Source organism: Falco punctatus (genome assembly GCF_963210335.1).
Source record: "Falco punctatus genome assembly, chromosome: 2".
In the NCBI taxonomy this organism is placed as follows: domain Eukaryota; kingdom Metazoa; phylum Chordata; class Aves; order Falconiformes; family Falconidae; genus Falco; species Falco punctatus.
Window position 1 is genome coordinate 27541266 of NC_137581.1, and position 23128 is coordinate 27564393.

The following is a 23128-nucleotide window of genomic DNA, read 5'->3' on the forward strand; positions in this document are numbered from 1 at the left end:
TTTTCAAAATCCAAGTATGATGAGCCCCAAACTATAGCTGGTTGGGACTTATATAATCTCATTTTTTATTAATAAAAATCGCTGAGAACCAATACATGTTGTATGAATATACCAGATTTGGTGAGACTGTCAACAGAAAAGCTCTTCAGCTGTCCATTGGATTTTCTGCTTAATGTGTTACTCACTGAGAGTGGAATTTTGGGGAGCAAAAAATATCTTCATGGACAGAAAAAAAAGTCTCAATTTGGGCTTGATTAATGTATCTATATGTGACAGAATATATAAAGGCCTGCTTTATGAAGGAAACAGGAGTCATACAGACTCCTTTTTCTCTTTTTCTTGGCCTGTCCTCATCTAACAACTTTTGAGCCCACGGTCAGAGAAGTAGAGCTATCAGAGCTATTAAGTTCTGCCAGGAGAGCCTTTACTAATTACCCCAATGGCAGAACTGAGCTCTGTGTGTCCTACACACCTAGGAATGAACAGTCATCTCCAAAACATGGCTTCCTAGGAAACTAGGCCTCACTGTCCCCAGGGCTCTTGGAGATACTAGCTGTTTGTAAACGCATTAACATTTAGCTTGTATGATAGGAATCTACAGGATAAACTGTTTTGCCCAGGGATGTTTCTTTATTGCTTTGGTTTTGTGGTGTTTTTTTTTTTTAAGAAACACATGCACATCACCACAGAAACCTCCGCAGAAGTGTGCTCTAAGGGACCAAACCCTTCCATTAGATGAAGTCAGCCAAAGGAAGCTAGGAGGCCAATAAGTAAGTCTCTTTGCCTGTCTTTGGAGAATAAATATGCTGAGGCCTGGGAACTCTCCAAACACCTGCACCTCTCTGTACAGTGTTAAGAGTGAGAGCATCATCTACAGAAATGGATCCTAAATGTGCACGGATATTGTCTCTAGAACACAAACTGGCCTGGCAAGTGCTCAGCCTAAGCTTTACCCTCCATCTCCATAGGTCTAAATTGCACACTGATGTGAACTAGCAACAACTGAAAGGATCTGGATGTGTCCAGCTTGGCCCCCTTTTGAATCTCAGAACTGTCAGAAGCTGTGGGAATCAGCCATGAGGCTGGTGGACATGAAAGCATGGAAGTTGGGAGTCATCTGGCTCCTCTCTGGTCATGCACTATTAGCCAAAAGCAGCCAACAAAAGAGGGAGGGATGAATTTGGTCAGCTGCTATTTCAGTGTGGAGAAAAGTGCCATATGAAGAAAGGTGTGTGTTTATCCTATGTTCAAAAAATTTAGCTGGCAACAAAAGAAATCGTGCTCTGCTACACCTCCCATGGTACAACCAAGTGGTGACTCACAAATCCCATTACGCAGGTCCACAGGAGATGGAAAACGTCCCACACACCATGCATTCCTCTTATACAGACTAAATGAAAACTTATCATGATAATTACTATCCTGGCCCACTACCAGAGTAAAACAACAACAGAAAAAAATATTTCAATTTGCTTGAAATGTTTTACTCAGTGTTTTCTTTGTAGGTTCCATTAAAATAATTTCAATTAATACTAGGCCTGCATTTGATTTGAATGTTTGTTTAATGGCTGTTTTCAAAATCTATTGGAATTTTTCATATGAAATGTTAATGTGACAAAAATGTAGGTCCATCTCTTATCAATCAGCGTATAGAGTCATCTTATTTCATCCCATTGTCTCCCTCCCTTAGTCCAGAAGATATTTACCTGATCACACACAATGGTCTGCATTCAATGGAAAGGAGTGAGAGGGACTTTTCTCCCTTCTGCCCCATAGCTTTTGGTCTTGGGTACCCTCAAGAAAATGAGTTTTGTTTGTCTGAAAGAATAAGTTTGGGGTTTTTTTGATCCGAGTTTCTCACTCCTTGGTGCCTTTCGTGACTTGCAATCTGCAGGCTATGAAGAGGGTTAACGGCTACTATGACCTTTTTGTGAAGTTAGGGCTTGTGTCTAACTCCTTAACTGTAACATTGATTGAAGGGCAGATGTTTAAGGGCTGACATCCACTCATAAGTCCTGGTGGCTTGATGAGCAACTGTGTGTCAGATGGGCTCTGGTAACTCATCTCTTTCATCTGTTACAATTGTGAGGCAAAGTGAGAAAAAAATCACTTTTCATTGTAGTTTTTCAACTCCTGTCTGCCAAGAGGCTACCAGGTAGAGCATAATTGCTCATGTGAAGTTGTGGTAGCTTCCTTGACCATCCCACCTTCAGTTTCCTTTGTGTAGTAAGCACAACGTCCTATACTACTTCCTAACAGCCAGCTCAAATTTCTCACCATTTTAAATTCTTGGTTTTAGGATAAAAGCTCCTGGGTCAGTGCTGAAGATACGTTTAGGCTGCAATATATGTAAAATTTAGGTGCTGTTGTGGATATATTCCTTGGTTTAAGAGTTTATGCTATCATTTGCCTCTCATAATCCAGGAAAATGGCTTGGAAAAAGCTGCAAACTCTATTTCTGACTAATTTATTGAGTCTCCTTCACAATCTTGAGTGTTTGATTACTGTCCCAGTCTATCCAATCCAATGTTAAACTTTTCCTTTGTAAAGGTACTTCTAGTTATTAATCCTACATTCTGGTAGCTAAGGACTTAAAATACTTAATGCCTGCTGAGTACTTCTGCATATGGAGAGGAGAAAGGGAAGAGAGGGGTGAGTCTTCTAGGTTCAAAATAAGTACAAGCTTAAATTTGTAAACCTTGTGCTAAGCAAGGCAGTGATCATATTTTCTGTTTCCTGACATAGAAATGCTACTGTTTTCTTGATACAGTACCCAGTGTGCACAGCTTCTGTCCTGATAGTGCAGATTACTGATGACTGTTGACTTCCACAAAAACTCAAAAAACAGTCCTTAAATAAAAGACTTCCCATAGAGCAATAATTAACACAAATCTTAATTCTGCATCTGTTACTGGCTAAATTTAAGACATGATTAATTGAATATTTTTCAGCTCAGGTAAACAGCATGTCCTGAAGGTGAGAAAATTTGTATAATTTTGGTCTGAAGGAAAAAAATCTCTATATGTCAGGTAGCCTCATGCAAAGCACTCTGCCACATCCTTCCCTTGCTCGTCAATCTATCACCACACCAAACACTGTCTCTGATCATACCTGTACAAATATGGTAAAGGGGAGAACAATTCTTTCATCATTTCTGTGGAATTACAGGGCAAAGCTGATGCCTGAAGTAGTATTTTTTAACCTTTAAAGAGCCAGTGCAGCTCAAAGGTTGCTTATGCTGTGCACTATTTGAAAGAGGTGCCATGTAGCAAATGATCTGAATTCCACACTATCCTTATATCTCAAATATGCGTACGATTTAGCTCTGTCAGAATTGCTGTCCTAGTAGGGGAAGTTAGAGATGACCATGGCATGAATGGCAGAAATTGTAAGATTTACTTCTTAAAAAAACCAAAACAGTTTAACCTTTGCATTGTTTAAAAAGGGGAGGAAAAAACCCAGATAAGGCCTTAGTCATATTTTCCTTTCAAAATAGCACCTGTGAGTACAGTATAACTGTAAAGACCTGCTCCCAAGCTTCTCTCCAAAATGAACAACCAGTTTTGCCTATCTTTTTTTGTGATTTTTCTTAGCAAATAGCACCTTTTTACTCTTCCAAACTGAGTAACAGCCAGGTAAGTTTTATGTTTAATTTATCCCGTTCCTAACATCCTTGTGTCTACAGAAGAGGGCCAGATCAGATACTGTACAGCAGTGGTTTCCACTGGGTTCTTTTTGTTAGCAGAGCTTACATCTTTTTCCAGTGAAGCTGTAAATGGTAGCATATCAAATTTCTCCTTCTTCAGAATTGTCTTGCTAGCTTTGCATTTCCAGAAAAAAAATCTATGAACTTGTGGTGGAGTATGGACCACAGACTGAAATCCACTTGTTAGAAATATGGCCTTAGCTGCTTGCAAGCCACTGAATGACCCACAGGCAGAGGTCTCACTGGAACTAGGGGCTGTCTCTTCAGTCCCTTTCACAAGTTGCTGATGGCCAGTGTTTCTTTTCTCGAAACGATTCATAAAGCTGCTTCCTGTTATCCTTTACACTCCACCTGGAAGAAAAAAATCCCTGTGAATTGGATATGAAGCTTTGTTTTTGTCTGCACATTTATTTTCTTAGGTCTTAAACTAATTTTATTAGATATGTGTAGACAGGAGGGAGTCTGGGATTATGCTGCAATGACTGAAGAGCGTTTTCTACTTGGTGTTTAGCTTGGCCAAAGTCCGGCTGAACGCTGCCAGTCCCATGAGTCCTTTCTTACAATCACTCATCCCTAAATATTCCTACTGCTGTTGTAAGATAATTCCAGATTTTCAGCTGCAGACCTGGCATACTGATCGCTTGGCTCACACTAACTGTAAGTGGCCGGATTTTCCTCTCTGAGGAAGAGTTTAACAGAGGATGGCATTTGGTCTGGCAAAAAACACAGAGCTGTAGTTCTGGAATGTGTAATCTTAATGGTAGTAATAGATGCCTGCGTATTTCAGTTAGTTGGTCAGCCAGTCAGAGAGTGCTTTTGGATTTAGCACAGGAAGTAATCTCAGACAAAACACATCTCAAACATTTGCTGGTTTTTTTTGCATTCCCTACTGGAAATAGGTTTAGCTATAATGGAAGGTGAGAAAAGAAGCATCCATGAGCAGGTACATTGCTAATCTCAAGATGCACTGAAGGCATGAATGTGGAGGTCAAAAGTCTGGAGGTCTTGTATACCAAATTTTGGTACAGTTCATCATAAAGAGCGACCCACAGCAAAGTTCAGATTTAGTAAGACTAAACTTTACACTTATGTGTGGTCAAACTTGGAATCTGGGTGACTGATTACTGCTCTAATTTAAAAATCCTCTGCTACATAACTGTAAAGAGTTTAAAATGCACACTGTAGGGAAAGGGAAAAAAAATCTCAGAAAATAATCTCCCCCCTAAATCTCTCAGATTTTTAGATTAAAACTACTTCAAACTGATTGTTGCTTTCTGAGTATTATAGAACTAAGTAGATCATCTGATTAAGCTGCATTAACAGTAATGCTTTACAACTTCTCAGCCCCTTTTTACTGTCATTCCATGGTTTTGACTTCATAGTATTGGTTTGAAGACATTATTATAAAATAAGGAGGGGGGTATAAGTGATGGGAAATGTGCTTAACATTTATCAATTCTTCTGTTGTATGGTGAAGCAGTTTCAGGAAACTTTTCACACCTTTTAATACAAAATACCCCTTCTTACTTTCTAGGTGAAGAATGAGTCATCTTCATACACACTTTAAAGGTGGGGAGAGCAAAAAAATGGCTTAAAGATTTTTTACTACTTACAAAACAAATAAAACCCGAGAGATTCCTGTAGGTTTCAGTTAATTGTGCTGGCCTTTTTTTTGTTTTTCTCTTCACTGTTCTAATTCCCATGACTACAATAGAATTCATTGCAGGTGCTATTTGCATCCTTAATTAAACCTAGATATACACAGAGTACATAAGGTCCTATATTTTGCATACCCTTAAGTATGTAGGTGTTCTGGTAGCTAAACTTCACTAGAAAACATCAAATTTGTAAAAGCATAACAAAGGAAGGTTAATTTTAGTTGAAACCAATAGTCCATCTTGCTTTGTACTCTGTATGTTCTGGTAGCAAGCAGTGGATGCTCAAAAAAAAATAAATAATAGGAGATTAGTGGAAGTACAGAGGGAGCCTTTCTGGTATCTTCATAGCTCCAGAATCTGAACAGAATACAATGGAATGGAATGGAGTAGAATAGAACAGAAAAGATTTCAGTTGGGACCTGAAATGATCACCTAGTCCAACAGACCACTTCAGGGCTGACCAAAAGTTAAAGCATATTATTAAGGGCATTGTCCAAACAACTCTTAAACACTGACAGGCCTGGGGCATCAACCACCTCTCCAGGAAGCCTGTTCCAGTGTTTGACCACACTGTTGATAAAGAAATGCTTCCTGATGCCCAGACTAAACCTCTCCTGGCACAGCTTTGAACTGTTCCCATCCACCCTATCACTGGATAGTTGGGAGAAGAGCTCAGCACCTCCCTCTCCACTTCCCCTCCTTAGGAAGCTGTAGGGAGCAATGAGGTCGCCCCTCAGCCTCCTTCTCTCCAAGCAAGACAAGCCCAGAATCCTCAGCCGCTCCTCACAGGACATGGCTTCCAGCCCTTTCACCAGCTTTGTTGCCCTCCTCTGCACACATTCGAGTGCCTTAATGTTCTTCTTAAATTGTGGTGCCCAGAACTGCACACAGCACTCAAGGTGAGGCTGCACCAGTGCTGAATCCAGCGGGATCATCACCTCTTTTGACCGGCTGGTCACACTGCGTCTGATGCACCCCAGGGTGCGGTTTGCCCTCCTGGTGGCCAGGGCACACAGCTGACTCACGCTGAGCCCGCTGCCCACCAGCACCCCCAGATCCCTTTCTGCAGGGCTGTCCTGGCCACTCCTCTCCCATTTTGTACTTGTGCCCAGCATTACTCAGTCCCAGGTATGGAATCCAGCATTTCAACTTCCTAAATTTCATTCCATTAACCATTGCTGCAATGTATCTAGATCCCTCTGCAAGGCATCTTTTTAGGACCTTCTTGACTAAGAAATATGTGCAGAGTTTTCATTGTCCCTATTATCAGAACCAGCAATTACATGAATCTGTAGAAGCAAACATAATCCATTAGGGCTATGGCACCATTATCATCACAGGTGGAGAACACATTTCATGTCACAAGGAGGTCACAGAGCCATGCCATCTTCACGCTCAAACTTATACCGAGTTTCCCCACATTAAAGACAAACGCTCTACAATAAAGTTGGCACCTGATTACTAAAACACAGGGTACTGGCTGCTACTGATGCCACTGTATAGATACCACTGTATATACATTTATGTGTTCTGTTAAGGAAACACACATATACAAAGTGTTCTGTTAAGGAAAGGTTGCTGGCGTTAAACAAAATTATGCACAAAGTTTGAGTCAAGCTGACCCAACCTCTCAAGTCGTTAAATGACTCACCCTCTCAAGTACCCACCATCTCAAGTGGTCAAAACTGATGACTGGAAGGACTTCTAATCAAGGGAGCCTTGGGAACCAAAGAACAGAATGATAAGAGCACTGTTATGTAAATTATGCAGAAAGAAGTCTCCCAGTGAAAGAGTTCTGGCCCCAAGAGAAGATAAATTGATAAAGTGTTGCAACCCTCCTAAAATCAGTTGGAAGTAGGACAAAGGTAATGGTGGTAATGGGAGATCGGGACCTCCAACTCAAACAGCCCCTCTGCCCCCCCAAAAGAGGGAAAGGCATAGCTAGTAAAAATCTTCAGTAGTGCTACCCGAGGATAGCAAATGTACTAGTTTGCATTACAGGTGAGTGTACCGTAGTGACCCAGGGTATAGTCACAAACTGGGATATTGAGAAGAGGCATGAGATAAAGTTATTGTACCTTTTGCATTACTTTTTATATTTACTGATTAGCTAAAAATTTTAGTATAGATGTTCAATACAAATCAAACTCAGTAACTACACAACCTCATATCAAAGATGTGTGATCAATGTCTGACATTTGCAGTAAACATTACAGATTTCAAACACAGACTTGATGTCTCCATTTAAAGAACTGTTTCTTCAAACCCATTTGTTTTAAATCATCCCACACTGTAATTTATGATTAATAGCAGAGATTTTTATTTATTTTTTTAATACTAGATTTTATAGGCAATATTGCTTTTATTCTCTGGAGCCTGTGCACAGATTTGTTAAGCACATTATGTAATCCATCATTTGCCAGCTTTCTGTCAAAGACAGACAATTTGTTAATCTTCAGTTATTTTTTAAATACAATAAATTTCTGCTGATGTGCCAAACTGTAAAAATGTCTAGGTTTTGTTTATCTGAGAATGAAATTTTTAACAACCTATTTGACTTATACACTCGGTGAAATACAGTGTACACTTTAATTGTAATTTTTGCGTTATTCTATTTCCAGTACAAAATATTCATTTTCTTCCTAAAATGAGTTCTAACCACACCCTTCCCATCTGAATAACTGGCAGAACCACAAGCTACGTGTGAAATGGTGTAAGAGAGAAGGAGTCTCTATATCAGCCCATGAAAATCACCACTGACCAGAAGATGGCTAAAGGAGCTTTGGTGTCTCTTGGTAAAAGTCTGCAGTTAAATTAAATCTGATTGTCGTTTCTAGTGAGGCTTTTAATTATATAAAATATGGGATGAACATACATGTATTTGATCTTTGTGTCACTGAACTGAATGAAAAAGCACCCTCAGGGTCCAGTGTTACAACCTTCACTAATATTTATAAAATATGATCATCAACCACTACTGGAAACCTAGAGTCTGAATACAGTTCAAGCTGGAATCCAAGTTACTCTATCACAAAAGTAATATTTTTGGTATAGTTTTGCAAAACTTAAGGTTACATTGCAAATGAAAACAGATTTTTGGGGTTTAACTTGTTATTTGTTACCATCAGCTATAAACATTTACTGATGATTAGTAGGAAGTTGTGGAGCAGAAACCTAGATGGGTAGTGAGTGACTGGCATGTGCATCTGAATTCAGACTGGACAGAGTTGAAAATAATCCGTTTTTACAGAAATGCTTCTCCATAGGGACAGGTAGCCTTGAATTATCCCCATATAAATTGAAGCTGATGAACAACTAGTGGCTCTGTATGTCACAGAAGGCACATGTACACTTTCAAGATTTCTTGCTCCCTTTTCCTTCATCATTACATAGGCTGCACTGCAGAGACGTTAGTTTACACTTAGGATTCCCTCTGCAATGAATCAGGTAGTTTCTTTACAAAGCTGCTCATGTACAAACTAAGCATTCATCTCCAGGGAAGGCTAAGACTATCCAGTTCAGATGTGAACTGTTTTACTCAGGGATAATGGGGTGCTGGTGTTATGGCTACAGATAGAAGGGGGGTAAGCAGCAAAGGAAAATTCAGCAATAAAGCTCAGAATTTCACCTCAGTTTTAACAGATGTGTTTAATAATGACCTTTGTCTAGATTTATAGAAATAAGACATGCTGCAAAAACACTTACTGAGGGTCTAACTTTGCTTTTGTTATTTTCTCCTAGTCCTGATATCTTTTTTAACTCCACCCATTGTCTTGTTAAAAACTGCTTTTTTTTGTTAGGAAAAATTGATTTTATTCATAGAGTGCATTATGGGTGGTTCATCTATGGTTAATATAGGATAACTAGTATTTCATTTGTGTGCTTGGAAACCGTGTAATTATGGAAAGTTAAAATACAAACACAGACAATTATGTCACACAAATATATTTTAACTGCTGGAAAGTATTTTAACAGGACACAGATCCTACATGCTGTTAAAATGAACCCAGCAGCCTTAGAATCAGTAGAAAAGGACATAATTAACAAACACATTTCTGGCAACAATAATTCCCTATGATCTTATGAATGCTTTATGTGTCACAAGCTTTATGTGTCATAAGGAGGAAAAAAATGTTTTCAGACAATGATCATTATTCAACTACTTTTCTCAGCTCTAGTCAGATCATGTGTAGAGATGTCACATATTTACTAAAAGCTTACAAATTGTTGCTAGAAACCTTTATGTGCAAAAGCTTTTGAAACTGTTTAAGAACATATTGCTCCTGAAATGGGTGAACCAGTAGCCAAGGCATGCTTAGCACAGCTGAGGAGGAGCTTCTTACCTTTGTCTTTAACCCACCTTTGTCCAGTGTGTTTCAGACTAGTGAGTTACTGGTGCTAATTATAGAGCAGGCAGAAGGTTGTTAATGCTTGGTGCCGAAAGCTGATACAGAGGAGGGAATATTGGTTGTATGCAGGCTACTTCAGTTATCTGATCCATATGATTAATTTCATTGCATGCTTTTGAAGTATTTCCCCTCTGTAAAGAGAAATTAAACCTCCTTAAATTCCTAGTTCTAAACATTCCTGAAGTATGAAAACTACTGCTTTTACTATAAGTGAAAGTTTTTCAGTGGGTATATGGCTCTTTGTACACCAAAATTGTGAGTAATTGTAATAGGTGACTCTCTTCAGGGGGACAGAGACACCCAACTGTCTACCTGGACAATTATCTAAAGAGGTTTGCTGTGTGCTCAGGACCAGGGTCCAGGAAATTGTGGAGAGACTGTGGAAACTTGTCTGACCCTCTGACTACTACCCCCCACTGTTATTCCATGTGGGCACAAATGATACTGATAACACAAATTTGGAGGGTATAAAAAGTGACTACAGAGCTCTGAAGGCAGTAGTCAAGGGCACAGGGGACAAAGAAGAGCTCTCTTTAATCCTGCCAGTGAGGAAAAAGGGAATGAGGAGAAAAGCATTAATAGGACAAGTCAATAGTTGGCTAAGGAACTGGTGTTGTTGACAGGGTTTTAGGTTCATGACCCAAAGCATGGCACAAGGCACTAGGCACAAACTGAAACAGGAGGTTACCTCTGAACACAAGAAAACGCTTTGATTGTGAGGGTGCCCAAGCACTGGCACAAGTTTCCCAGAGGCATTGTGAAATCTTCCTCCTTGGGGATACTCAGACGTCATCTAGACATGATCCTGGGCAGCCGGCTCTAGGCGGCCCTGCTTGAGTAGGGTGGGTGGACTGGATCACCTACCTCCAGAGGTCCCTGCCAACCTCAACCACTCTGTACTTTGGTGAAATTAAGCCTCAACTAGATTTTTCTCTCACACAGCTCTCTAGAGTAACGAAATACCAGGCTGAAATCCATATAGATTTCCAGGATAGAAATCCAGTGCTGTAAAAGATATTGTGTCATTCAGTCAGAGATGAAAGTTTGATAAAGAAACTACTGGATTAAAGTTTTCAGTCTTTCTTATGTAAAACATCGGATTCCATCATTATCACAACCTGGAAAATGATGCTTTCACACATGAAGTGTATTGCTCTAAGTGTAACAACATTCATTCTAGAACAACTGTCATGACCCAACATTATGAATAGATTAATAAATACCGATTTAATGCATTTTTATTAGGCAATAAAATAAACACAGTAACTTTCTTTCTGATGTTAGCCTAGATTAAGGAAAATAATTAAAATCTCTAAATCTTGCTTTAGACGTCTTTGCCAAATCTTGACTTTTTCATTCTGTTGACCTGAAAACAAGTTGCATAATACAGAGAACACAGTACTTAAAGCACTGCTGATTAAAAGACTCTTTGAATTCATCTGTATATACATAAAATTACACTGGAATTTTTCCACAAGCATGCTTAAACATCAGGTTTTGGGGGTATACTCCTACTTAAAACAATAGCTTTGAAAATTACAACAATGTAATAATAGTTTAGTTTTTTTTCAACAGCTGGAGACGCTCCATACTCTGTCTGGTCAGATTCATCTAAGACTATTTCATAAAAGCCAAATATTTTTAATGGAAAGAATGTGAATGCATATGCATCCTGCAGTCGAGCGCATATCCTTGTAGTTGCAAGGATTTTCTCTCTTCAGTGTCAAGATGACTTATCAAAAAGGTCAAGCTATATGATTCTTGAAATGCAATTAAATGATCAAAACCATATAGTGGTTATGTTTGCAGTGTGCATTTAATAAAACTGTTTTCAGTTATTATTAAATTCAGTTTACTGTCTTTGCCTTTATTTTCATGATTTCAATGCTAAACCACTGTCCAAATATCCAGCTATCCAGCTAAAGATTAGGGGCTGCATTTTTACAATTCAGTGATGTAGAAATCATAGAATTATAGTATCATGGTTTGTGATGGAAGGGACTTTTAAAGGTCATATAGTGCAACCTCCCTGCAATGAGCAGGGACATCTCCAACTAGATCCGGTTGGTCAGAGTCCCAACCAACCTGACTTTGAATGTTTCCAGGGATGGGGCATCTACCACCTCTGTGGGCCACCTGTTCCAGTGTTTCATCACTCTCATTGTCAAAAAAATTCTTCCTTATATCTAGTCTGATTCTACCCTCTTTTAATTTAAAACCATGACCCCTTCTCCTATTGCAACAAGCCCTATTAAATCAAGGGAGTTCCTTAAATAGTACTTTAAAATGAGATCTGTGGATTTAATATAGGACTCCTGCACCATTCTTTGTGAGCTTCTAGGTTTGCTGCATGGATTCCATGAGATGAAACTTCATCTGTAAATGAGGGGACCGTCATGGCAGGAAACTTCAGTCATGTCTTGTTTTGTGTACGTCAGAATCCAAGCTCATTTTGGAAGCAGGTGAAGCTCTCTCTTAAAAGAGAACAAAGTGACCACTGTGAACATAAATGCAGGTAATGTAAACTAGAAGGTCTAGGAAAGCATGTTAGAAAGGAGATGTGGCCTGGCAGAGCCTGATAGCAGAAAATAAACAACTGTGATTTTAGTTGCTCTGCCTTGGACTAGGACTTTTCTGCCTAGGAAAAAGACCTAAAGAGATCTAAAGGGCCAAGGGTGGGGGGAGAATGTGGTAAAATTGACAAAAAAATAAATGAGGAAGAATTATGTGCTGCCTTGGTGAACAGACACCAACAAAAAGTGTCCATCACCAGGTTTCAAGAAAAAGAAATACATTTCCTTATGGTAGGCAATGAAAATGTGGGACCAACAAATTTGTGGAAGAAATACTTATCATGGATATTGAATGCCTTCTGATGTGGGTAGCAATTCTGTTTCATAAAACTTCTAGACTGTTGATTACTAGGAGTTTGTAGATTTGGATTTGTATCTGCTTACTTTGCTACTGTTAGTTTTTCCCTCAGCACTGTCTCCTGTAGGAGACCAGATGCTAGGCTACATGGATCTCCAGTATGCCTGTTCAGATGTTCCACCTGATGACTAACTGGCCTGCTGTTTTTAGGTTTAATACTGAGAGCATGGGACTACCAGACAAATATCCTGCTTCTGACCCTGAGTGATGCTTTTTGGCTAGTCCTTGTGCTCCAGCCTCTGCTCAGGATGAAAAAGGCGAACAAAAAGTGCTCTGTGATCAGGTTACTGCTGGTTACCAAGACCTCAGCACCTTCTAAAGCCCTAACAGCTACCTGAGAGCACTCACAGCCTGAAGCAAATATGGTGTTCAGAGAAATTTAGCTGCTGGTGAAAGAGGATTAGCCCAATCCCAACAGTTTGTTTTTGAAACAGGCCAAGAGCTCTTAACTGGACAGACACTAGGGCAGTGATTACACATTAATCGGTGATAACTTTTTGTTTCTTTAGGCCCCATCTAAGAGGCTATTCATGTCTTTTTCATAATCAGGCCAAATCTGTAAACGAGAGGACTGAAATGAAGAGAAAATGCCAAGACTAGAGCAAAGGAATTTACTACAGACAGCTATTATTACAAATGGGGAGCAAGCAAAGAAGTAATATTCAGAGACCGTGTAGCACTTTCCTTGGAAGTGTGAGGATTTTAACACAAGTTCTGTTAGAGACACAGGAAGCAAAGGCTGTTGGAAGACAGAGGGTTCCAAACTAAATAGCACATGAAAGAAAAAAAAAAAAAAAGACACTATACTTGCCATTCAAGGGGAAAACACTTTAGAAGTCTCTTCTAATAAAGAGAAAGACGTCTCTCAGAGATGCAGTAAACCTAAGTGTACAGCATAAAGACAGCACTCAGCAACAGAGATCTTTGCAAGAAGAAAAAAAATAGAGAAGTGAAGTGACTGAAAAAAAATATGAAACACCAAGCCACAGACAGCAATGACATCTGTAAGAACAGATGGAGACGACACAAGAAAGACATCTTTCTAGGAACTTTGTCTTCAGCTGAAAGGCTGGACAAGCCATACCTTGTGACACAGGCAGGAGGCTAAATAATCAGAACTTGAGTTGCTGCAGCTGCTGTGAAGGATTATAGACTCTCTGTGCTGGAGATGTGCAAAGAGCAACTAGATTTTAAAAGACTTCAGAAGTTTATCAAGGCAGCCCAAGCTCTGCAGGGATCTTCAGTTATTCTACTTGAAGGTAAACTTCACAGAAAGTTAGACATGTGCGTCCCAGATGAGTTTACAGTCCCTATCTGCATAGTTATGGTGCACGATAAAGTGTAACTGTAGCAGCTGTAGAAAACTACTACTTATATAGTTGTTGAGCTTTATTCTCTTAACACCTCTGAAATGGAGGAGAGTATAAGCTGTAGTGCAGATAACGTAGCATTTTAAACTGTTTGTTTTAATTTATGTTTATTTATTTATTGTATTTTTGACAAATTGTTTTCAGTGAGCTTCCTTAGAATAAGGGTTGGAAATTACATTTTGGCAAAGACAGGGGAATAAAGGAGTAGAGTAACAGCTTCTGTTGATACGATTGTGTGTCATCATGGTCATCCAGTGCTACACCCCAAATTAATGGAATGGACAATAAAATGCAGAAAGTGGTTTGTCTTTGGGCTTGCTACAGAAAAAAACATTCAAGATAACAGAATGGTATAGATGACTTTTTATATTTTCCATGTTTAAAGTGCCAAGCCCCTCTAATGCAGTGGGCCTGGCTGTCAATTTTTTCGTATATTTTAGGATTTATTAGAGCTTCCTTCCTCAGGTGATCATTATTCCCCCTCTGTAAGGCCATAACAGACAAGGGAATGGACTACATCAACTTCTCCCCAGAGCAACATGTACCTTATATAGTGTTCTTTTATTTTGCACATATTTACTTTCTTCCCTACTACAGCTCCACAAAAAGATATGGACTTGATTGAGGAGCTTCTGGGTATCACCCTGCAGAAAACAAGATTAAATGATTTTCAGTGGAGCTTTTTGTTTTACAGTCTACAAAAATACCCACTTTCTGTGTCAACTTTAAGTGTCTTTGTATCTAATTTAAATGCTAATTTTTGGTCCATTTTGTTCTCTTGTAAGCATCCTTGATCATGACTAGAAAAAACAAACAGTATCAAGAAAATCTGAGAGGTAAGCTTTCATATGAGTAACAGCTGAGGTAAAACTAAAAAATTACTTCAAGATCTAGTCCTCTTAGATGAATGTTTGGATCTCCACTTCCTATAAGCTAAATAGCTGAAGGATATATTTAATTCTGAACATATTTCAGAAAGCATTTTATTTGAAATTCTTCTGCTTGTAAAATAAACAAATGCAGCCCTCCATCTGCATGCAATGCCTAAAAGATTTATCATAGCAGAAGATTTTTAATGGAACTCCATCTTGAGAACATTATAGAGAAAAAAAAATATGTGTACGTCAGGCCAGAAATGCTTATCAAGAAGCCAAGCAGAGTTTTGCTTAACATTTGCTGTCCCTATTCCCCAAGTGCTTCCTTGCTTGCCTGGGTGTGTATCTTCTCTCACAGACACCCCAGACACCCACGTGTGATTCTGCGAAGTTGTAGCACATTCCCTGCTGCACAAGAATCATCTAGACACACCCAGTAACTTTCACTTCATATCCCTCTGGACCATATGTGTCATTAACTCTCTTCCCTCCTAAATAAGCTCTTCTCTTCACCAGAGCTTTTATTTTTCTATTCAGGGCTGCTTTTACAGTGAGAAGGATCATAATGGACCTCATTTCCCTCCTTCATTGATCTCTTTTTGGAAGGAGCTCAGACAGAAAAAACACAGATGACAATGTAACTTTTGCTGTACATTCCAAATTATATTTCAATTTATCTTAAAAAAGCTTAAATTAATAGGCAATGAAATGGCCTAAAAAGGGGAAGATTCATCTCCACATAAGACTGCCACTCAAATTATAATTAGGAATTCTGCACTAAGCATGCATCCTGCCTTTGATTTTTGATTCAGCTTCAATATTCAGATCTATGTACAAACTTTTTTGTACTATCTCTAGTTACACTTTCTCTATTACATTTGGAGAGATACTGTACTGTGTCTTGAAGCTGCCATTCAGGTTCTTTAGCCACCTTTGTACTAGTTACCACAGTGAGGAACAAACTTATAAAGTCACTCAATCCACTCTTCTACCTTCTTTTCGAAAGTATAAGAAAACATCTGGGGGAATGCTGATCTCTCTCTCATGACCAGCAATAGGACATGAGGAAATGGGATGAAGCTGCGTCAGGGGAAATTCAGACTGGACATTAGGAAAAGGTTCTTCACTGAGAGAGTGGTGGGTCACTGGAACAGGCTCCCTAGGGAAGTGATCACGGCACCAAGCTTGTCAGAGTTCAAAGAGCAACCGGACGATGCTCTTAGTCATATGGTTTGGTTTTATGTAGTCTTGTGAGGAGCAGGGAGTTGTACTCAATAATCCTTATGGGTCCTTTCTAACTTGAGATATTATATGATTGTATGATTCTATGATCTTGTTGTAACTTTTAGATTTCTACAATTTCTTGTCCAACAGATAGAAGTCAGCATGTTTGATGGGGAAGAAAAAGCCAGACCAAATTAGACAGTTTCTTATTCAGCATGATGATTTCATGGATCCTGTTCTTAGACACCTCATTCTTTTTAAGCACTGTGTGAGATTGGGGTCTGAGAGAAGTTTCAGGGATCTACAGTGACAGTTAGCCACAAAGCAAACACCAGCTTCTGAGAAGTGTAGAAATACATGTGTGAACTTATAGGTTTGATTTTCATAAAAGTCAGTGGTTACTGGAAAATTACATCCTGAGAAAATTTCCAGCTAAACTTGCTCCTGGACGTGAAGCAGCTTCAGGCACCCAGAACCAGAGGAATCTCATGTGCCTGCCATGTGGGCAGGAACTTTTGGACATGCCTCCTGAGTTCATGTGCCCAGTTTCTGTCTAAACTGCACTACAGGAATTTAATTCTGGTTTTGTCTACATTACCATCATTGGAAGACAAAGAGACAAGAGATATCTTTTGGTTCTGGCCTGGGAAGTCATACACTGTAGTTGTGGCAGAGTGGAGAAAGCTACTTTTCCTCATATCTGAAATATTGAATCACCTAACCTGTGTGATTTGCTTCCTTGCTAACACCTAACAAGATCTGTTTGGAGCACAAGCAAGATAAAGCTGTTGTTTTGTCACAGCGTGTTAAGTGATCCTATTTCTTCTTGGCAAAATGAGGAAAACATCCTCCTGCAGAGGAGAAAATAGACAAGTTTCATTCTTTGCATGAAAGTCTTTGATGACAATAAGGGGCAGGATTCAAAGCAGTTGGACAGGATGCAACATGCCGTGAACTTGTTATGAGCGAATTAGCTCCAGACCTGAAAAAGTAGCTAACTTACCATGTTTGTTTGCTGCCATACTGGACCATAAGGATGCTGCTGAAAAGTCCTTGATCTTTTCAAGGGTATCACTGCTGCATTCTTCATTGTTCTGAGGTAGTATATCCAATATTTTCTTTTCATCAAGTGCTTTTCTTGAAATGCTAGCTTCTTCTCTGTGTTGAAATTATTTTCCTTTTTTGCTATGGATTTTCCTTCTGTAAAACTAACCCAATCCGGGAAGTGATCTATCTGCAGTGCTGATTGCCCCAGGTTGAAAACTGATACAGGCACAAAAGAATAAAACTTGAATGTTGTCTCCTCTCCATAAGAATGTCTTTTCTTCACTTTGTCAGGAAGAAACAGGATCGCTCAACAAATATGTATCTCAAAAGAAGGAAATTAAATGGGAGGAAGTATGTATGCGTTATTTTCCCCTCAACAAGGTCTAACGATGAAAGACAAGTTGTTCCATTTTCAAGTTATATAGGCACATTTCTATATAATTCTATTCATAACAAAAGCGGGCTTTTGCTTAGTTAAGCAGAAACTTATGCATATACACATCCACAGAACATATCCTTGGTGGTGATTATACTTTTAAGAAATAATCTCAGATCTCCCTCTTCCCCAAACTGTGGCCTTTCTGTTTTCCCCTTGTGTAAAGCACTTAATTCCTGCCAGAAATAAATCTGACTACATCCAAATTTATATGAGTCAAAGCTTGGAAAATACACCAGTAGGTTTGCTGTGTGTCTTGGACAGTATCCATATGTTACAAAGTGTTTAATAGTGTAGCATAGCTTGTTTCATTTCACTTTTATTCCAATTAAAAAACACAACAATCATTTTATGCTTAGATAGAAGTTCAGTTTTACATCAGCCCAAAGTTAAACATTTTTCTCACAACAAATCCTTAAAGCATTGGCAAATGGTGGTGGCTTTTCTTAGACAAATATGCCATGGAGCTTTCAAGTCTTTTGTTTAGCATAGAAAATAATTGTGCTCAAATATAAAGTCAACTGTTTCTTTTATTTGACTTACTCTATTACAATAAAATGGTGTTGATTTGTGAGCTTAGTCAATTAAATGGACATTACATAAGATTGCCTCTTTCTAGTCTTTTTAACATATACATTGTTGCTCTGGCTTTTTTAGTATGTCTTAAAACTTGTCTTTTGATGAAATCATCAAAACTTTACTGAGAGAAAGGTGAACAGTAGATCATTTACTTTAGACTCTTGCCTTTTTTCAGTCAAAATGTTTCATGGCCAGAAGCAACACACAAAGCTTATAAACTCCACATGAAACCTTGGTTTGTGCTTTGATGGACATACTGTACCACTTACAGTGTTGAATTTAATTTCTAATTAAGCTCTCCTACCACTCTTTGAATTTTGGTTTATATTCATTTACGTTGTAGCTAAAAGACAGCATTTTAAAAAATGAGACTTCTTTCCCATTTTTTTCAATTAAAAATAAGACAACTCTGTCCCTCCAAAATTAATTATAGTATTCACATTGACTTTGAGCTCTTATTGGCTTGACCACAAAAACTCATATAATGCCATGGCCAAGTGGTTACTTCCTCATGGACCATTATGTTTAAAATGGATTCTGCAGAAGTAGAAACTACCACATCAAGGAGAAGACAATGCTTAGTTTGTTACTTCCATCACAGAATACTGGCAAAACTGGTCCAGGAAATTGTGGAATTGTAACAAGGGCTCCAAATAAAGCCACTAAGTACCATGTCATTGCAAAGAGACACTGATAAATATTCAGTTTAAAAAGGTATGAAAAGAAGGTGAACAAACATAGTTCTGTTTCTCTAATATACAAGTTTTAAAAATAATCAAAATCAAGGGAATTACTACAAAGTTAGCTGAATGACTGTAATATTTCCCAAAGGAAAAGTGTGCCTAATAACACTGCCGATTTTCTTCGATAGCTTTACTTTTACTAACGTAGAAATAAAGTAGAAAATCAGGCTGGGAAAAGATTGGGAAAGATCATCAAATCTAAGTATTCTTATAACAGTCAGACAGAGGAAAAAAAAATCCCTTAATATATGTGTTTAATTTTGTCTTGAAACTAGTTAGATTTCTTGTCCCTCATACTAGAAAGATGTTGCTGTACTTGTTCATTAGTAAACTTTCTACTCAGTTCTTCAATGAACGAAGTAGGGGTATTTAAATGCAACATGCAGCTGGCTGATCTCCAGACAAAACATTTGGCCAATTCATGCCCCTGTGATCATGTGTTAAGGTTGCCCATTAGCTCCAACCCGGCCTGTCCCTCTTGGTGTTTACTCCACCGTGAGTCTGCAGGCAGTAGCTATATCTTTTCTCCAGTATTGTTTATCTAGGCAAAGTAAGCCAGGATCGTTTAATCTTCTTGCATAAAATAGGAATGAAACTAGGTATCAGTGATCACCACAAAGTCCTTCTCCTCTTCTGATTTGAATTCATTCTGCCTGAACAGAGTCTGCTAATGTCACAGATGGGACCATACCAAGGATCATGGTATATTTTCCTTTCTCTGTTGGAAATGATAGGCTATGTGATAACCTTTCTCATAACTACATCATATATGAAATGAGCATCAGAAAACGGTTTCTAAGTGTTGGAGCAGTGATGTCCTGGAATAGTTTTTCAGTCAGAGCTGGGGAAAATACAAACCCAAACCTGACTGGTTTGAAGGTGGATCTTGATCTACTTTTAAAAGATGCAAGGGTGCTTCCTTCCTCCTTTAGAGGCATAGATTTCATTCAGATCTCACTCATACCCAAAGAATACCAGAAGAAAATCACCAAATGAAATCGAGTTATTCTAACATTAAAAGGGAGATGAGACCATAATGTAAATTAAATAACTCTCTCCAGTCTGTTGAAGAGACGTTTACTTTTTTCAAACAGCAAACATCAGAAAAAAGTCTTAATTGCCAAACACAGGACTCATGAAAAACATGGCTTCTAAGTTTAGACTGAAATGGGAACTGCTGAGGCTCAGGTTCTGTTTAACTTTGGCAAAACAAAATGTTGGACTGTTACATTTTACGTTTTATCCCTGTAGTCTTCCTGGAAGAATTAGAAATGCTTTCAAGACTTCACAAGACTGTTTTCATAGCCCAAGTTTCTAGTTAGTTAGAAACACATGTCTTGAACGCTGTGTTCTCATAAAAAATATTTTGAAAAATAACAATGATATGCACAAAATGTAAAACTGAAGATAAAAAGCTATTGTTAAAAATAAACACTACAAAATTACGTTAAAATGTTCACCAATAAATTAGTATGAGCAAGAAGTCTCATTCATGATCAAATAAATTCTAAATTTCTCTTTCTTATCAAGCATTATTCTGAAGAGTTTAAACATCATTTTCTTCAGAATTCATGAGAGAAGACATGTTCTTCAAGGGAGAGCACAGTAATGACTGTTAAAGCCAGTTTAATTAGGTACTTTTTAAAGCCACTTAGATTCATTGCAATGCCCTGTACAATCTTTGGACTAGGCCATTCATGCTTGTAGCCAGTCACTACTAAAGTTTCTGCACCACTGTCAGCTGTAACAAGGCAGATTCAATTAAACACAAAGAAATAAGTTTCTTTATAGGAAAAAGGTTCCTGGCAAAAACCCTGTAAATTATATTTGCACAATTACCATAGGCCTGTGAGTAATGTGCCTGGTTTAGATTTAGGTTAAAAGTATAGAGGCTAGTACAAATCTGCACAACTACCACAAGCCACTATTCTTAGTGCTTTGGTTTGAGATGGGGCAATTTCCTTACACATACATTTCCTTTTTGCATAGTTGAAAGTTGTATGCAATTTCTTCCTATGTAATTTTAAAAAATATCTTCGCAACATATTGCTTTGGTCTCCTCTCATTCCTGGAGAGAAGAAAATAAATAGAAGGATTAAAAAAAAAAAAAAAAAAAACACCCAAAAAACTGTGAAAGGTACTCACTCCGTTGGCATTTACAATTTTCACTTGTCAGTGAAGAGCCAGTCTGGAACTTCCAACACTAAAGATCAAGCCTGCAATACTCAAACCAAAGGATAGACTACAACATGAGAAAAAAAGAGATGGTGAAATTTAGGCAACAAAACAGAGATTTTTCAGGTTTTATTTTTCTTCCTCTTCTTCCCCCTACCTGGAAGCCAATTAACATAGCAAAAAATTTAATGGGAAAATTTTGATTGAACCCTTTGTGAGAAAAATATCCTAACATCAACATAACATGGGAAAGTCCTTTGATACAAACCTCCCCTAGAATTTAGGGCAATTAACCAGCATGTGGGAGATACAATAAAAGAGTCACTTGTTATTTTGTAGTATATGTAAGCTCTGGAGGAGAGTTCAAACCCATGAGGGAACAGGCGATAGCCTGTACACTGAGTCTCAGATGAGGAGGACAGTGTTTGATATCTTTTGAGATCCTTGAAGCAGTCACCGGGTGCAGACTAGAAGTGTGCCTGAGATACAATCTCCAAACTACATAAGAAGCAGATATTGTTATCTGTTATACTGAAGGAAATGTGGAGGAAGGATCCTGAGGTCAGTGGAGTGGAATCTAGACCTGGCATAGCTACATTTTCTTGAGCCTGTCTAGAGCCACACATAAATGACTGACAAAAGAAAGTGGCTAATTCTGAAGGAAGTGGGATGCACTCCCAGCTTACATAAACTGGTGACACTTCGGTGATCCAGTCCTGAGGTAGTAACCAAGATCTAAATTTGATGATCTATTTTGCATTCCATTTCCAAAGCTGCTCAGAAAAAAAAGGTGACTTCTACAAATTCTTGAAGTGTGATTGAGAGATGAAATGATCCCCTGTGTAACATTAATTTGTTCTTTTGAAGTTTGTTTATAGACCTCACATGACAAAATGTAGAAGATACTTTCCAACATTCATGTCTGATCAAGTCAGAGTTGCTCATCTACTCATCATGAACTATTTATTTTTACTTGATTTACTTTCAGTAGGATGTGCCAAATAGTCTCCACCTAGATAGCAGAAAGCTTGGTGTCTCAAAAAATTGAAATTCAAAGGCATGTGGGGAAGAAATGTTTTGCATATGACTGTCATTTAAAAAAAAACACTTAGTGATTATTTGGTCTTCAGTGAAACCACAATCACCTGTCTATGCTTACAATCTGTAGCAGGTACAATGACTAACAGAGTAACCATCTTATTAGAGCAAAATATTGTAGACTGCAAAGTCAAGTAGTGGACAGAGGCAAATACTAACTTCTGATTTCTACTTAGAAATTATATACATTATATTAAATCGTACGACACCCTTGAGCTCCATCATTTCTATAAACAAAATAGTGTCATAATGAGAATGATAATTTTTATTAATAAATATACTATTTATACTCCAAACAAAAAGTTATCATCTGGCACTACAGAATACTGAGTTTATAAAAACAGCCAATAGGACTCATAGTTTCACGCACTTCTTCCCTCACACCCTGCTTGCTTCATTTACTTATTTCTTATTATCCTTCCTTGGGGTTTAATAATCACGCAAGGAATTGGTCGACAGTTATGGACTGTGGAGAAGCCAACAACATATGTTGTCTGTTGCTTTCCCATGCATGATGGTTAGTGAAGATGATCCTTGGTGCTTTATCTGTGGTTGATCAAAAGTGATGGCAAACATGGTGGATAATTTTACAACAGGCAGAAGATGTTCTGTTGGTAAAGGGCAACACCAGCAAAGTTGTTTCCATTGATGTCTCCAAAGCTTAAAAATGTGACCAGTGTCACCTTGCCAGCCTCAAGCTAGGATCAAAAACAGTTGTTCGTCACACTGAAAGACTGCAGGTCAGTTATTTATTCTATCCCCCTTCTGTAAAAAAATTTTTTTTTCAATTGCCAGACTTTATTATTCTGAATAGTGAATTAATAGTAAAGTTCAGCATTGAGGTCTCATTACTCAGCATCACTTTTAACAATCAGAA